This window comes from Dermacentor albipictus, chromosome 5 (assembly GCF_038994185.2).
Source record: "Dermacentor albipictus isolate Rhodes 1998 colony chromosome 5, USDA_Dalb.pri_finalv2, whole genome shotgun sequence".
Classification (NCBI taxonomy): domain Eukaryota; kingdom Metazoa; phylum Arthropoda; class Arachnida; order Ixodida; family Ixodidae; genus Dermacentor; species Dermacentor albipictus.
The window spans coordinates 99,321,983-99,337,699 of NC_091825.1; the positions used below are offsets into that span (position 1 = coordinate 99,321,983).

The window sequence follows — 15,717 nt, forward strand, 5'->3', positions numbered from 1 at the left end:
TGGTTTAATACGCGCCGCTAGGCTAAGGATTCGCGTTGCACAGATTCGAACGTGTGCGTTGGATCTGCATAACTACACTTGTCACGGTAACTCAGTGGCTATGGTGTTGCGCTGCTCACCTCGTGGTCGCGGGCTCGATTCCGGCCGCGGCGGCCGCGTTTCGATGAGGACGAAGTGCTAGAACGCTTGTGTACTTACCACGTTAGAGGAGCGCCAGGGGGTCAAAATTATTTCGGAGTCTCATACCACGGCGTGCTTCGTATACTCGTATCGTAGTTTTGGCACGCAAGGCCTCGTAATTTCATTTTAATTCTGCGTAATTCTTCCTGCAGTATGTGCCAAAATATGTATGACTGGCAACAGTTTACACTTTGTAGGTAACTTTCTTGAGCTTTATGGTAATCAAATGTTGCTAACTGCGCGGCTGATTACGTGTAGAGCAGTTTAGCGAGCGCGAAAAGATTAGAGCATATATTGTTAATAGAAACATTTGAGTCAGTCATGCAAGCGAAACATGTGTATAGACGACGGTTATGATTACTGATGGCATCGCCTTGAAATCGTGGTAGCGACAAATAGAAACTTGTAATTTGCTTACGTGTATAACCTCTTTGTAACCAAGCGTTCCTACGTGCCTTTTGTTTTTCGTAATAGTATACCTGTGCCTGTAACGACTCCGGCTTCATCACCTTCCTGCTTTTTTCCCACCAATATACTGGAATTGGAAACGTTTCTTTCGTATATCAACCACTGAGAAATTAACGCTCCCATCGATCAGCTTTGAACTTGTCCCTTTCTTAAAGTCTCGTGTTTTGCTTGCGGTAACTTTACGAAATCATGAACCGCAGTTGTGCTAGAAGGTTCGCTGCTGCTCTTGCTTGGGAAATATCTTGGCCTTCCTCCGCATTGTGCTCATTCGTATCCAGATTTTTTTTCTGCAGAAGACACATGTCTCATACTGTTTAGAATATTTGCTCCTTTATGACCTCAAGCTCTGGCCTCAAATTAACAAGACACTGCCGTCCTTCGTGTGATCGCGCATATTTTCTTTCCATATTTCTTGCTTTCTGTCTTTGTAAGCTTCCATGGGCGTTTTTGTTTCCATCCTATGCGTTTGCAATTTTGTTCTATGTAACAGAAAGGTGCGAATATGGTCAATAGCGAAAATACAGCTCAAGCTTTCACCACCGTTTCTCGGCGCCTCTGCAGACAACAGCGCTGACACGCATGATATGTCACGTAATAGTGACATTATGTAACCGTGGGACCGTCTCATTGCTTTCGACATGCATATCGGTTTTAACTATCGCGTTGAGGTTTATTTGTGATGGTGTTCGACTCTGATAGCGTATCATATATCTATACCGACGTAAGAAGTTCGAACACGTGTTCGCATGCAGGGGCAGCTATACAAACAAGGGAATAAGGTAGATATAGGACACAGATTTGTATACTTCTGGCGAGGCCTTGCGGGCTCAAACGCCGAAGGCCTAGATAACTGTTGCCCGCGGGCAAAGGGACGTTTGTGCATATACAAAACTATTGCCCGAAAGAGATGAAAGCGTTGCTCTCACCTTGAAGTTGTATATGGAGTGTGTCACTCCTATACAAGTGCAAACTATACGTAGTCATATGTCGATTCTACGCCATCGTTATCGCTTACGTGTTGTGCAGTCATCGAGCACTATGCCGTATACGTTGGGAATTCGCGGAGTCGGTGCCAGCCGCTGTGCGTGTGTCTCTGCCGTGTCTTACTGTTGTTTCGAGTGTTTTCGGTAGAGACGTGCGCTGCGGAAAGTGCAAACCCATTCGAGCTATTTTGCATACGACAACGACACGTTGACACCGCATATATACGGGCGACGGCTGCAGGCGACGCGACTATAGGATACTACTTGATAAGCTTTGACGTTTACTAAATGTAGCAGACGATCAAAGTTATGGAGAACTTACACTTTCAACTGCAATTTGCCCGCGAGTGCGTTAGCTGCTGCTGACGCTTGTGCCACGACCTTCTTGCGCCCATTTGCTCAAACGGGGCAATATCGGAGATAGAGCGGCAGGGCCGTATATACATCGCCACGAGAAACACGGCACTTTGCATGTAGCTAACACCACGGGGCCTTGCCTTGACATACTAACGCTTCCTGGCGACTTATTAGTTTCGATTAACAGCGCAAGTACGACGCAAGAGAGAATTCAGAGCGCTGATCTCTCTTCTGTCCCCTCTGGTTCTCTCGCGCTGCTAATTAAAGCCACAAGCCATATGTTTACCAACAAGCCGAATCCTACACCTTTCCTGGGGAGCAATTGCAAACATTCTGGGTACTTTTCCACGGCGCATGCATACAAGCCACGAAAATCGTGTTTGTTCGTAATATCGTCTCGCGATGCAGTCAGTGGCAATGGGCACGCCAAACAGCCCGCGAGCTGCGCCAAGTCAGGCGGTGCCGCCGGGCAACGCGGAAAGCTGGGTCGCGTGATTCGGCGCCTAATTCTCCGTTAACAGCGAGCTCGCACTTTCCACTGCAACTGTGCTCCTGTGCTCGTGAAAGCGGAACCTTCTGTGCCAGTTGTGCCACGACCTGTTTTGCGTACATTGCATAAACGGGAGTTTTTTCGGTGGTGGAGCGGCCGTCTATATTCACAGCAAATACAGTCCGCGCATCGCACAGCCCCATGCCGGCTACGGCGGCCGCATTTCGACGGAGGCGGGGGGGGGGTGACATTTTTCACATTTTCGCAATGTCAACAATGATGCATGTCTGAAGGGCGTACAACAATATGTCGTTTTGCAGGAAGTTCAGGCGCCGATTACATTTGTCTATTGAAAATGTAGGTTGACCACATTGTTTTTCATCTTCGGAATCGAAAAAACAAAAAAGCATATACAGCTGCAGAACGGATTCTGAGTTATTTCGGAACATTTGTCTAGTTTAAAGGATGTGCACTCCGTGCGAGAACTCGGGATCTCTTCGGGGACGTCAGACATGAGAACAACTATTTTATGCCTAGCTCACTTGTAAAGCACCCATCCAGCCACTTGAAAAATATACCCGATTCAAAACACGGTGAAAGAAAATTACCGCAGAACCCATCTCGCGGTGAATGTCGGCGTTAATACGGTTAGCATTAAAGCAATGTAGCGACGCACACCGCGACGTCATCGCCGCAACGCGTCATGTGCGACGCGTGTACGCCGCCGTGCTCCTCTCTCGCGCATCCCACTGCAGACACTGCGCCACCTAGCGCCGCCACCGCGAAGTCCGCGCGTCGCGCGTGTCTAAATATATATGCAAATAAAATTTTCTTAATATACATGGCGCCGTTTCGATTTCACCAGCACTAGAGAAGTTTAAAATATTTGTTTTTGTCATTGAATAGGCGCGCATGCGCAGTGGAACGTACCCAGTGACCCAAGTTGGCGTCTGAGAGGTTCATTGAAGAGAGACATATACATAGTGTCACATGCTCAGCGACTTGTAGTGGTCCATTGGTTGGTTTCGAACGCTCCTCTCATCACAGCAGTTCGATGCTCTAGCCATCCATGGACCATCCCTTACAAAAATCATTGCAGACTTGCTGCAGAAATTCTGCATACCCCGAGTCACCCGGGATGCAGAATATCTGAAGACAGGTGACAGACTTTCTGTCACCCCCTGTCACCTCCCAGCGCCCAATTGGTACACCCTTTCTGCAGAAAGTCTGCTCAATCTGTGTAGCTGCAGGATACATCATTTCTGCAGAAAGTCTGTCGAGATTGTGGTCACAGGATTACAGCATTTAGGCAGACATTAGATAGAATTTCTGTAGCCCCACTATGGGGAACTGGCATGCATGCATGCAATAAAATAACAGACGCAATAGTATTCTTTGCACATTTTATTTGTCTCTGATTTCTTCCGGGCTGCTTGGTTGGGACCAAGAATATCGCTTCCAAGGAATAAGTAGTGAGTACCGACATCTCATGTGAGTGGCAGTGACCGCCTTGCACACACCTTGTCGCAGCATGCAAATCAGATGCTTTGACGCGCTGTTCAGCCTGCAGAAGTGCCGCAGGCTCCCAAGTGGTGTAGATTCCTCTGGCTCACAAAATCGTGACATCCCTAAACAAGAAGAAATGTTCAGTTTACTGTAAAGTTAACCCTGCTGAAACTAAACTTGTGACATTGTGAAAAGTCTCGTACAAACAGCTACATGAAGCTGCATGGTTGCACAAATACCCGATTATTACATCACAGGCAGGTAACATGTAAATGGAACTAGAGCAAACATGAATCTACTATAAAAAACTTCACACAAACGCACGTCTGTACTAAGTCAAATGCGAATTGCACAACCAGAAAACTCGTTAACACATGATAAGCGTTCGTAAACCTAATTTATTTATGCGGTGCAACAAAGCCCTGCCCCAAAGGACGATGCATTGAAAAAGAACAGACTCCCTCTTTTTCAGGTGAGAAAACAATTTTTTCCGTTAAAGATAGATACTGTTGTTGAAATCTCGGAACCATTTACAAATACACGAAAACACATGACACCCAACGCAAGAAATACAGGCTGCGTGAAGACACTATATAAATAAAAGAACTTGCATACAAGCTAAAATCTGGCCATGCGTCGTACACAGCAATCGGGTGCCATCTCGCGCAGCCGTTAGCTGTGAAGACGACAAATCGACGTACCTCTAGAAATGGCCATACGATTTCTCGCTGAAAAATTACGTACAGAAATAGTAACTTTCCCTGCTTGAATTTTTGCGCCTATTCAAATCAAGCAGTCCCCGGCGCAAGGAAACTTCACAGCAGAAAGCAAATAATCGATAGATTTTGGCAACATCACGTTTTAGGGCAATTTTCATCAAACTTCGCTAAATGCGCCCTGCGACAAGAACGAACATTCGAAAAGCGCGATCATTTTTGTCACGTTACTAATCACCTTGTTACTCGTACAGAAATGCCCACTTCACGGACTACAAGAATACGCGCACGCGCCGGACTTACCTTTCTAGGCGTGCTCGGTAAACGAGTCTCCGTGACAGCTGCTGCCGCATCGCACAGGTACCGCAGGAAGGACAGTCGGTGCACGGTGCCTCCAGCGTCAACAGCGTAGAATCGCAGATGAACTACAGCACGTGATAGCACAACTTTCACAAAATTCTTCCGCGCACTGTGATGGAATGCGAGCGCAGCGAGAGTACCATCGGCTTTTCATGAGCCGGTAACAAAGAAAGCGCGACCGGGTCATAACTACGATAATTGGCATCGGCACACCACACGGAAAACACTGAGAGCTACGTTATGCAGTCACAGGGGTTTTGGATCATTAATACACGCAAAAATCGCCACAATTCCTCTCGGCACGGCATGTTCACTATCTCATCGGTCGCCGTCAATGCGGCGTGCACATGGCGTGCACGCGTGCACGCCGTGACTTGTCGGTGACCAGGTGCAGACGGGAAAATATACTCACCCGTAATTTTACCGGTGCTCGCGGCCAGCGCCTCCTGGGGGCCGGCGCCGAAAGCAACCACGCAGTCGGTGGTCGGATGGATGGTGTCGGCGTCGCGCGGTAGATATGTCCTTAAATTCAGGCTGCGGTTCGAGCCATAGTATAACTGCTGCATTTAATGTACGTTATGTAACACGCCAGTATTACCTTATTACCTTATTAATTATTAATTATCTATTTTAATGTCTTATTTTATTTTTATTATTTTATAATTATTAATTACCTTATTTCAATTAGTATTAAATAATTGATTTATATAACTGCCATTATCAGACTGTTCTTGTAGCAATCAGTGACAAAGTTTTCAAAATGTTAAAATGGCAAAACAGAGCGCAATGATAAAATGTGTCATGTAGAATATATATATATATATATATATATATATATATATATATATATATATATTTGGCATGCATATTTCACAAGTCTACTTACTTGCCGTAGACTTGTATTAGACTTGTAATATGCATGCCAAATATATATATATATATATATATATATATATATATATATATATATATATATATATATATATATATATATATATATATATATATATATATATATATATATATATATATATTTGGCATGCATATTACAAGTCTACTTACTTGCCGTCCACACAGTGTCTGCAGACAATATGCAGACAATCTGTAGACTAGCTCTACATGGAGGTGACTGGTGGGTGACTCAAGGGCGACTGAAATGTCAGACCTATTGAACCGTCATTATAAAATGTGTCATGGTTCAGAATATGTATATATATGCGTTTATATATAGATATACATCTACGCACACACACACACTCGCTGGGCATGCATATTACAGACAAGTCTACTTGCAGTTCGCACGGTGTCTGCAGACATTCTGCAGACTAGGTCTACGTGGAGGTGACTGGTGGGTGACTCATGGGTGACTGAAAGGTCAAAACTATTCAACCGTAATTATAAAATATGTCATGGTTCAGAATATGTATGTATATATAGATACATATACATATTTACACACACACTCACTGGGCACGCATATTACAGACAAGTCTACTTGCAGTCCGCACGGTGTCTGCAGACATTCTGCAGACTAGCTCTACATGGAGGTGACTGGTGGGTGACTCATGGGTGACTGAAAGGTCAAAACTATTCAACCGTAATTATAAAATATGTCATGGTTCAGAATATGTATGTATATATAGATACATATACATCTTTACACACACACTCACTGGGCACGCATATTACAGACAAGTCTACTTGCAGTCCGCACGGTGTCTGCAGACATTCTGCGGTCTTAGTCTACAGAAAGGTCGAGTCTACAGATAGGTGACAGGGGTGACTGATAGGTGACTCATGAGTGACTGAAAGGTCAAACCGATTTTTGTAAGGGATGGACTATACCCACTGACCGAAGTTATCCGCAAGGTGGTTAGACATTACAACATTCCAAAAAATTCTCGAAGTATCCGAAGAGTGTTAATCGCGGTAGACATCGATGCATCTAGGACAGGACCGCTATAGTACAAGTGAGTTCTCGCACCTTTCGCTAGTATTAAGCCCCCTCCCCCTCCGATAATGAAAAATTCGCCTTAAGTTGAAACCCATGCTTGACTTGATCTAGATGACGCCTGGCGTGAACGGGCCTAAGGAAACGCAGTGAGCGTCTTGGGCGGTATCACGCCAAGGCGTTGTTTATATACCCACTCAAGCATGGGCTTCAAGTTAAGGCACATTTCTGATTCAGGTATAAGCGTCTGTTTTTGGCTCACGGCCTCGCTCTAACGCGGCTGCCGCTCCTCTCGAGCGTAAAGCCGTCAACTTTCACGGTCGCAGCCAAGCTGACCTTCAGCATGGAGCTGGTGCGACTCGAAGAGAGAAACAAAATTTACCGGATATATATATATATATATATATATATATATATATATATATATATATATATATATAATGTAAAGCGCATATAGAAATTTTTTGTGCTCGAGTGAGTTATACGTGACGCGTAACCTTTAATTTAAGGTTATTATTAGGTTTCCGGTTATTGCGTGTGCTTAAGAAATAAAACGAACTTCCGCCGCGTGGCCTTGCCTGCCAAGCGTATAAATTCGCGATGCTTGCTCAGTTCACCCGGATGAAGGGACCCAAACGCGAACTTAAAACTTTTTCAAGAACCAACTGACGTATATAGAAAACGTTGACGTCACGTCGTCGCAATGCATACGGCACGCCAGCTGGCTCTGCAGCCTAGTGCTGATGTGGCACGCATGACTGTCTCCGGACGTATTTCTGCCGACTCCTAACCAGTACTCGTAACAGGAGCCGAAAGGGCATAAATTTAATCCAGAGCGTTGTCTCGCGAGGCCGTGAATGTCATAGGGGCGGGAAAGCCGGCGCGGCATTGCCATATATTTCAACGTGCGCAAGACGATGCATCCGCATGCATAGAGTCGGCAGCTCTCGTATAATGTAGCTGGTATATTGCAAGCTATGCGAACCTTTTCCTTCTTTTTTTTTTACACCCCGCGCTTTTGTCTATACGCTTTGCGCCTTCACGTACTACTCTGTGGAAAAATACATGGTACGAAGGATACTGTGATCAATCCGGTTTTTCTTTTTCAAGCGAAGCTTTTGTTTGTGAGCCTCGCCGCGTTTTTGTCACCGTGGGTCACGAAAACGCGGCGTATGCATAGACAGCCACGCAGCACCCTGGGCGCTGTGTAGCTGTTCTCTTGCCGAATAGGACGACCAATCGCAGCAGAGGACGTGCGCTACGCCACCGCCGCTAGGTTCCTTGCACCACCACCAGATGGCGCTCACATCCGCCGCAGCGGCGGCCTCGTAAGGAAGAGACCCGCAGCAAAAACGTCCAGCCAAACGTACCAGGCGGTAGGCGCAGGACGCCGATCAGCGTGAGGCCGGACTCGCAGTGAAACGTGAGGCACAGCGCACTAGAACTTTGGCGCAAGGACACGAGCACCCAAAAAAGAATAAGAAAAACACAAACTTGTGCTGTCACTCTTTGTGCACTTATGCAGAGCTTCTCTGTATGTAGATTCTACCTCGTTGGATCTGCTGCTTTTTTTTTCTGTTCGTAGGAATGTAGCGACTTAGTGAACGTTAACCGCCGGGCGCTTAAAGAAAACGCAGAAAGGTACACAAAAGAACGTGATATGAATTTAACAGGACGCAGGCAGGGTGCGTGGCGCTTTGGGTGCGCCAAGTCTAAAACTCCACAAGGGTTTGTGCTTTTGGAAAGTTATTCGGAGCAGCATCGTGCGGCTGTACGCCGGCATTTGGTAGGTGCCCTAATCCTGACGCGACGAAGAAACTAAAGGACGCGCGAAATTGTAGAAGCGTACGCGATACATAAGAGTGGGCCCCTCTTGCGTAAGCGCGCCATCGCCGAGTTTAATCGACAAAGAGCTCAATTACCTGAACAGTTTGAGTGGCATGGTTCTGCGCTCGGGTTGCTCGATACGTTGACCATTTGGCGTCGCAGTTAAACGTATTTTAACGATTTGCACATCGTATTTTAGTACGTAGGTTCCTTCAAATAAAAATTGATTGTTATTCTGAACCTTTGTGTTGTCTTTTCTTGAACCGTAGCTTAGCGTTCCCCCAAATAAGTTTCTAATACTCCCTTGTAAATTGAATAGTAGAACTTCAGATTGTGGACTGTAGTGTCCAGACTTGGCATTGCGAACTTCCTAGTGCACTTATCAATTTTAATGTGTGTCTGAATTATGAATAAATTCAGTCTTTTCTCTTTCTCTTACTTGAAAAGGGTGGGGGGGGGGGGGCAGAGGGGAAGTTGCGTGCCTGCGGTTCGTATGCTTTTGCTCTCGGGGCGTGTACGTGTGTTGCTGCATTCCAATAGCGCTGTGCTGGCATTTTCTGCCAATATCTTTCCGTATTTACTCAAGAAAGAAAAGAACGCCAGTAAAAATACGAAGACGAAACGTAGCCTCACATAAATCTGCTTTTTTTTTTTGCGAGCGTAGCTAAAGACATCAAAAACTGTCACGCGTCGGTGCATGCATGCGTACACGCCACGCATGACAGCCAGCCCGGGATTCGGGACGAGGGGCAGGTTCGAGGAAGTCGGACTGGTGCTGCTCTGCATGCATATCCGTGACTGACGGGCTCAGCGTAACCTGTCTGGCATATTTATACATGTTCCGTTTACGTTTCTTTTTTTTTCTTTTTTCCCCTGCATGCCTTTTTGCGCCCCCGCAGACGGAGTGGAGTGTTTCTGCTCGCATCTCGAGTTGCATAAAGTGCAAGCTGTCCACGCAGACCGGCTGAGTGGGATTCTGTTTCTTCCTTTTTTTTTCTTTCCGTTGCCGACCGTTGCGATTTCTCGGTGCCCTTGGAATATAACCTCGCGTTTCGGTCGTCACGCTTGAGGCGCTCCCCGATTTATTATAAGTGGTCTGTCTGGATGCGTGGTGCACTAATGCGTGCGCTGTCTTTGCAGTGCATGCACAGGCGGCGGCAAAAGTTTACGGGACACTCGGTTTGTGAATGATGCTGAATTCCCTCGAAGCCTGCAGGAACATGACGCCTCCTAGTCAGTTTGTCTGTATTATAGCTTTTCCGGCCTACAAGTTGATGCGTCAAAGTATAGGCGCCACGTATAAACCGGGCGGAAATTCACATTCCTCTTGCAACCCGTGTCTCATAAGCGTTTGTCGCTCACTATCACGGCGTAATGCCGCGTTCAGACTACAGTCGCATCCGCTATAAGTGGCGTATTTATGGCACTTTGCGCAACTGCTGGAACGATTGTTTACGCAGCTAGCAACCGCCTACGTTCACATTGAGCCTTTCGATAAGATACGTTTTTTACGACTGGCCAATCACCGTTCTGGGACAGCCACGTCTCGCATTTATTATCATAGCGCCGATCAGCAAGCGGCTGTTAGCGCAGGTCGAGGCTCTTCAAGCCCAAAGTTTTCAGGCACTGGTCATAAGGTATCGGCCTCTGTCGCACTTCAATTAGTTATTCATCACTGCACAACGAAGAAGCTTCCGCACTTAGCATCATCACTAGGCACGGGCAATGTACACAACACAATCAGACCGCAAAACCGCACTGCACTCAGGGACACCGCGTGCGTTCGGCGCGAACCCGGGAAAACGCGGATGGCGTCGGCAGAAGCAGCAAGGAACAACGTTGCAACGGCGGATGGCTGGGATGGTGGTCACCGGATGAAAACGGGGAATATGTGAGGCCGGAAGCTCCGTGACCGGAAGATGCAAACAGAAACTGCTTCGTGCATTGGCGGCGTCGTAACAGCCGTATCATTGCCTGTCGTAAAAGTAGCGGGTACTGCAACATTTAGGCCCAGGCTGGTTGCGATTGTTGCGTACTTTCTGCTCAATACAGCAGTAGTGTGACCAAAGTAGTTGCGCTTTTTGCGTTTACGCTTACGTTCCGTGTGAACGATCCGTACGTAGCGCACGTAGTCTGAACATAGCATAAGGTGTCGCGGCCGTTCCTTAGCGCTGTCGTGTAGTTCGGTGCAGCGTGGTGCTATATGCGTGTACCAAATTCAATGCGAAGCTCGGATACCTACCTGCGTTGCGGATTATTGGTTAGCGCATGTCGATGCGGTGTGCGCTATTTTTAGATGCGAAGCCTCGGGAAATTTCTACGGGTGTGGACGCTCGTTTTCTAAACACGTACATGCGTGCGGCGTGAATGCTTAAGGTTTGCGCGTTTGTGCGAGATCGTTTTTTGTGACCACATTTACTTCTGCGTGCAGCCCGTGTATACAGCGCACGTATACCGCGTACGGGATAGCGTGTATAGAATTTAGCTACGTACAATGCTTGCATTCTACCGGTATACTAACATATAGGGCAGAAACTTGGAAGTTAACGACGTAGCGCGAGAAAATGTTTGGGGTGATCTGTAAGATTCAGGAAGGCAATAACAATGTGGATTGTAGAGAACAAATGGGGGTAGCCGATATTCTAGTTGACATTGAGAAAGAGAGAGAGAGAAAAATAAGAGCTGGGCATGCCATGTAATGCGTAGGGCGCTTAACCGGTGTTACAGAATGGGTGCCAAGAAGGGAACCGCAGTCGACTACGGCAGAGAGAATTGAATGGCATGTTGAACTTAGTAATTTGCAGGCATGAGGGTGGGCTTGAGGGTCAGCTGGCGCAAGCCAGGTGCAATTGAGATATGATGATGATGGCGATGATCATGTGCTTTTTCTATTGTACTATAACAACGTCGCCCGCCATCTACTGTTATTCCTTTGCCCCAGTGAGGAGCAGCAGGCTTAGAGAGACGTGTGAGGACCTTTAGAGTTAGCTCTCCTCCTTTCCCCGCTTTAAAACATCCGTGAAAATTTGCTACGCAGTCGTTGCGTGTTGTCTTGGAGTTACCTTGAACTGTCCGTGATTCTGTATGAGTACGCGACTTCGGTCAACAGCTTCTGCGCTGCTCAGTACAGTGTGCAGCGTCAACGTCTATTTTTGCGCCTGCATACACTGTAGAAACGGCTCTAAACGTTAAATTGCCAATGTGTACGCGGCCGATGAAGGCAAGGCAGTGTTTCTCAATAAGCAGTGCTATTTTCGTGGAAGGGCAAGCCAAGAAAGGCAATATAGAATCGAAGTTTTCATCTAAGAAGTTCAGTCAGTAGCCGAAACATGTTAATTGACCTCTGGGCCGATGACGTCAAGCGAGCCGTTACTTAGCTTACTTACGTAGGTAGGCGTTTCTCCGAGCTCCGTAATTATAGTATTATATTTAGTGGGAAGGACATGACAGAAGAAAGCACATTCAAGCTTTCCTTGTTATCTATATTTGCGTGTTAAACTTTCTGCATTCTTTCTACATTGAAACGAGCATGCTGGTCAGGCTTCTGATGACGCGGTTGCTTGTTTTTCGTATTAGAACCGTACGGCGTTTCAGTCAAAATCGTAAAGCGCAATTTCGGCGTCTTCCGCAATCTGAGTCGAAATGTGGCCATACAGTTGTTGTTACAGCCGGCCATAATGATGCGCATGTTTCTCGCTTATTGTAAAAGTCACTTATATCATTGGTTTATAGCACGAAGGGACACAGAGGTAGACTATAGAAGAAGACGGGACGGGCGCTTATGTCATCTGGTTGCTTTCCTTGAACGTAAACAGTCGATCGGTTCCTTTTAACAGGACCGCGTGAGCGTCGACTGGCCGGCCGGTGAACGCCTTCTAACGGCTCGAAACGACGAAAATCAGCAAGAACTTGTTGATGCCTTGTTCATCTCTCTTGCCCTTGGTAATTTCGTCGCTTCGTGGCGTTGGAGGGCGTTCACAGGTTGGCCGGTCGACGCGTACGTGGTCTTGTTAAAGGAACCGATCGACTGTACAGCAACTCACACGCCCCGCGGCTCCCTTCAACGCTCTGTGAGTTCACATTATTGCACCGTCGCGTCGACTTCTTCGACAGTCGCTGCACTTACTCGTGTATGCAGTTGGAGTGCAGTTGGAGAGGTGCACCTTCGTGCTTGTCGTTCTCGGACTTTCCTCAACTGCGATTTAGCACGCTACGCAACCTTTTCCGTGTTCGCCATGCACTGCGACTGTCGGCGTTTGGAAACTGGAACGCACGTGTGGGATATAGATGCGGAGTCATCACGCAATTCCGCCAGCTTTTGTCCGGTGCGGTACGCGTTTTGATGGCGTGCACGTGTGTGTGTGTAGAAAGCGCGAGTCCATGTAGTTTTGGGCTGTGTCGCGAACCGGGACACTCTTGCGTGGCGCACGGTACTGTTCCTACTTTCTGTGTTTTTATCTTTTCGAGCGTGTGTGATCCATCAAGCTGCACGCAAGACTCTTTCTTGTTTCTTGATTTGACGTTGAGCGTGTTTGTGCGACGGGGTTGAAGTGATGTCATTGTTATCCGTTATTTGTGCGTCGCGTTTCTTGTACAGTAAGCAAAGTAAGCAAAGCAAAGAAAATAATAAAGCAGCGATGATCGCGAGTTGTGTCGGGTGTTCAGGAAGCGTTCCTTCCATATCACATGTATATATTTTCTCCCCATTAGGTATTCTTTAATTGGGTGCGGAGTAGTAAGACTTCCGCGCTCTCGATGCTGTGCTGGAAGTCTCGGCCGTCCGGCCCTGGGGAGGTACTCTGGAAGAGTCCACCTTGTGGACATGTCATTTCGTCTGCTGCTGAACTGCTGATTAGCTGTGGCGCTTGGTTGCTGCGGACGCGCAACCCAGCCCAGCCAATCAGAACTTCAGCAGCAGATGAAATGGACATGTCCACTAGGTGGGCTCTTGCAGAATACATCCCCATGCCTTCCCTTATAGTTTTCAGCGAAAATCAGTATTGACATGACATTTTCAGCTTGTCATTTAATGCGTTAAATGAAGGTTCAGGACCTCGAAGCCCTTTAGAATAAATGTTGGCAAACGTCGGGCTCAGTGTCCTAAAGGATTTACTGTAATACATTTTCTATGAATCAGTTTCTTGCCACTGTTTAAGCAGTATAGCACTCTTTAGCACTAATTACTAAAATTTATTACATACAAAAAAGTACCTACAATAATCACTATAATCACTACGAAACGCCTTGTTGTGCATTGCAGGACTAAAATAACTGGAACACCTGCGTCACGTAGCGCAATCTGGCCGCTGTATGCCCTCACCGCTTCCGCGCACTTTCTGTACGATCACATTTCGCTCAGCCGTCAAACGGACTTGTGCGCAAGCGCTGCTTTTGACGGAGCCATGCATTGAGGCGTGCCGCGTTGAGCGTTTTTTTGTGTTCGCGCTTACCGGACAAGAGGTCGAATGGGCTAAGAAAAAGTAAGAAAAAATGAAAGAGTGGGGATCGAGAGAACGAAGCTAACGGGGTCTGCATCTATGGAGAATATATGCGCGCTCGGGCGCAGCGTGATTGATGTCACGCGCTATTTTTTGCTCCCACGGCTCTTGCCGATGACGTTCGTCGGTGCTCGACGGATGCATTATGGATGGCCGCACCACGAGAAAATGCGCGAGCGTTGTTTCCTGAAATGCCACCCCCTTCTCTTCCGACAGTCGCCTCCTCTCTCTGCAGCCATCCTCGCGGCCCGCTTCGTCGAAGGGGAAATGTGCGGACGCCTGTCACGGAGCTTGCCAAAAAGGGGGCAGAGATCGCGTTGTTATTCCTCTCTCTCTTTCTCTCTGCGGCCTCCTTTCTGTCAGCCGTTGCGCCGTGGTTGTGGCGTGATTGCCATGCACGTGATGGCGGGTTCGATTCCTTCTCGTGGCAGCCGGTAGGGGCGGAAATGCGAAAGCGGTCGTGTTGTACACACACACCGCTTCGGGTGCCCGTTTAAGGACACCGTATACACTCTCACATAAATGAAATGGCGTTCCACGCAAAATCTCAAGACACATGGAATGGCGTTCTACACATTGCAATTTCTTGCACTTTGAGTAGTACATGCGAGAATGTAAATGTGCTACTGTGTTCCATGCGAAGTAGCCACTGCCATCCGGAACACTGTGGAACATTGTTTCACACATTTGTAACCGGATCCATGTGGTACATGACAGTTCCACATATTTATTGTTTTGTGTTTAAAATAATAAAATAAAAACTTCAGAAAGGTCTAGCACGCACGCACGCACGCACAGACACACATGTAACGCCGTTTCATATCATTTTGATATTTTATGTGGAACGCCGTTCCACCTAGGCAACAAGGACAATATTAGCTAAAGTTGTCCACTTGTAACTAGAACTCAAGGGAGACAGGATTAGGGTGATCAACATTAATTCCGAGCTCCCCGCTACGGCACCATAGCTACGACGTCCTGAAATAAACGACTAGCTGTTCTTGCATAACAGCTCACAAAAGACAAACACAAGGAGTTGTCCCGCCCTCTTTTATTTCTTTCTCTATGCATCTCTTGTATGCTTATTTCTCTCAACCGTCACGCAAGAACGCCTACTTTCCGTCTCCTATGTACACGTTAAAGAACCCCAGGGCTTTATTTAACCCGGAGCCCTTCATGCGGATTCCCTCGCGGCTCGCTGTGCAATTACGCGGTACGTTAAACCCCGCAGTTGCATCTTTGGTTTGCAGCGAGACGATCCACATGAAAAGTCAGAGAACGTAAGTGCCCTTTCATTGTCACTGGGCCATAAAGAAGTGTAATATTTAGACATGGGATCAGTATGTCGTTTGTTAGAAGCAAAGTTCCGAGCGCGTGTGAC

At 47.0% G+C, this 15,717-nt stretch overlaps 1 protein-coding gene across 1 annotated transcript in view; it reads left to right on the forward strand.

Annotated features, from left to right (window-relative positions):
- Positions 1-15,717, forward strand: part of LOC139059974 (beta-1,4-N-acetylgalactosaminyltransferase bre-4-like) — a 209,222-nt gene that overhangs the window by 115,066 nt on the left and 78,439 nt on the right. The window lies entirely within an intron of this gene.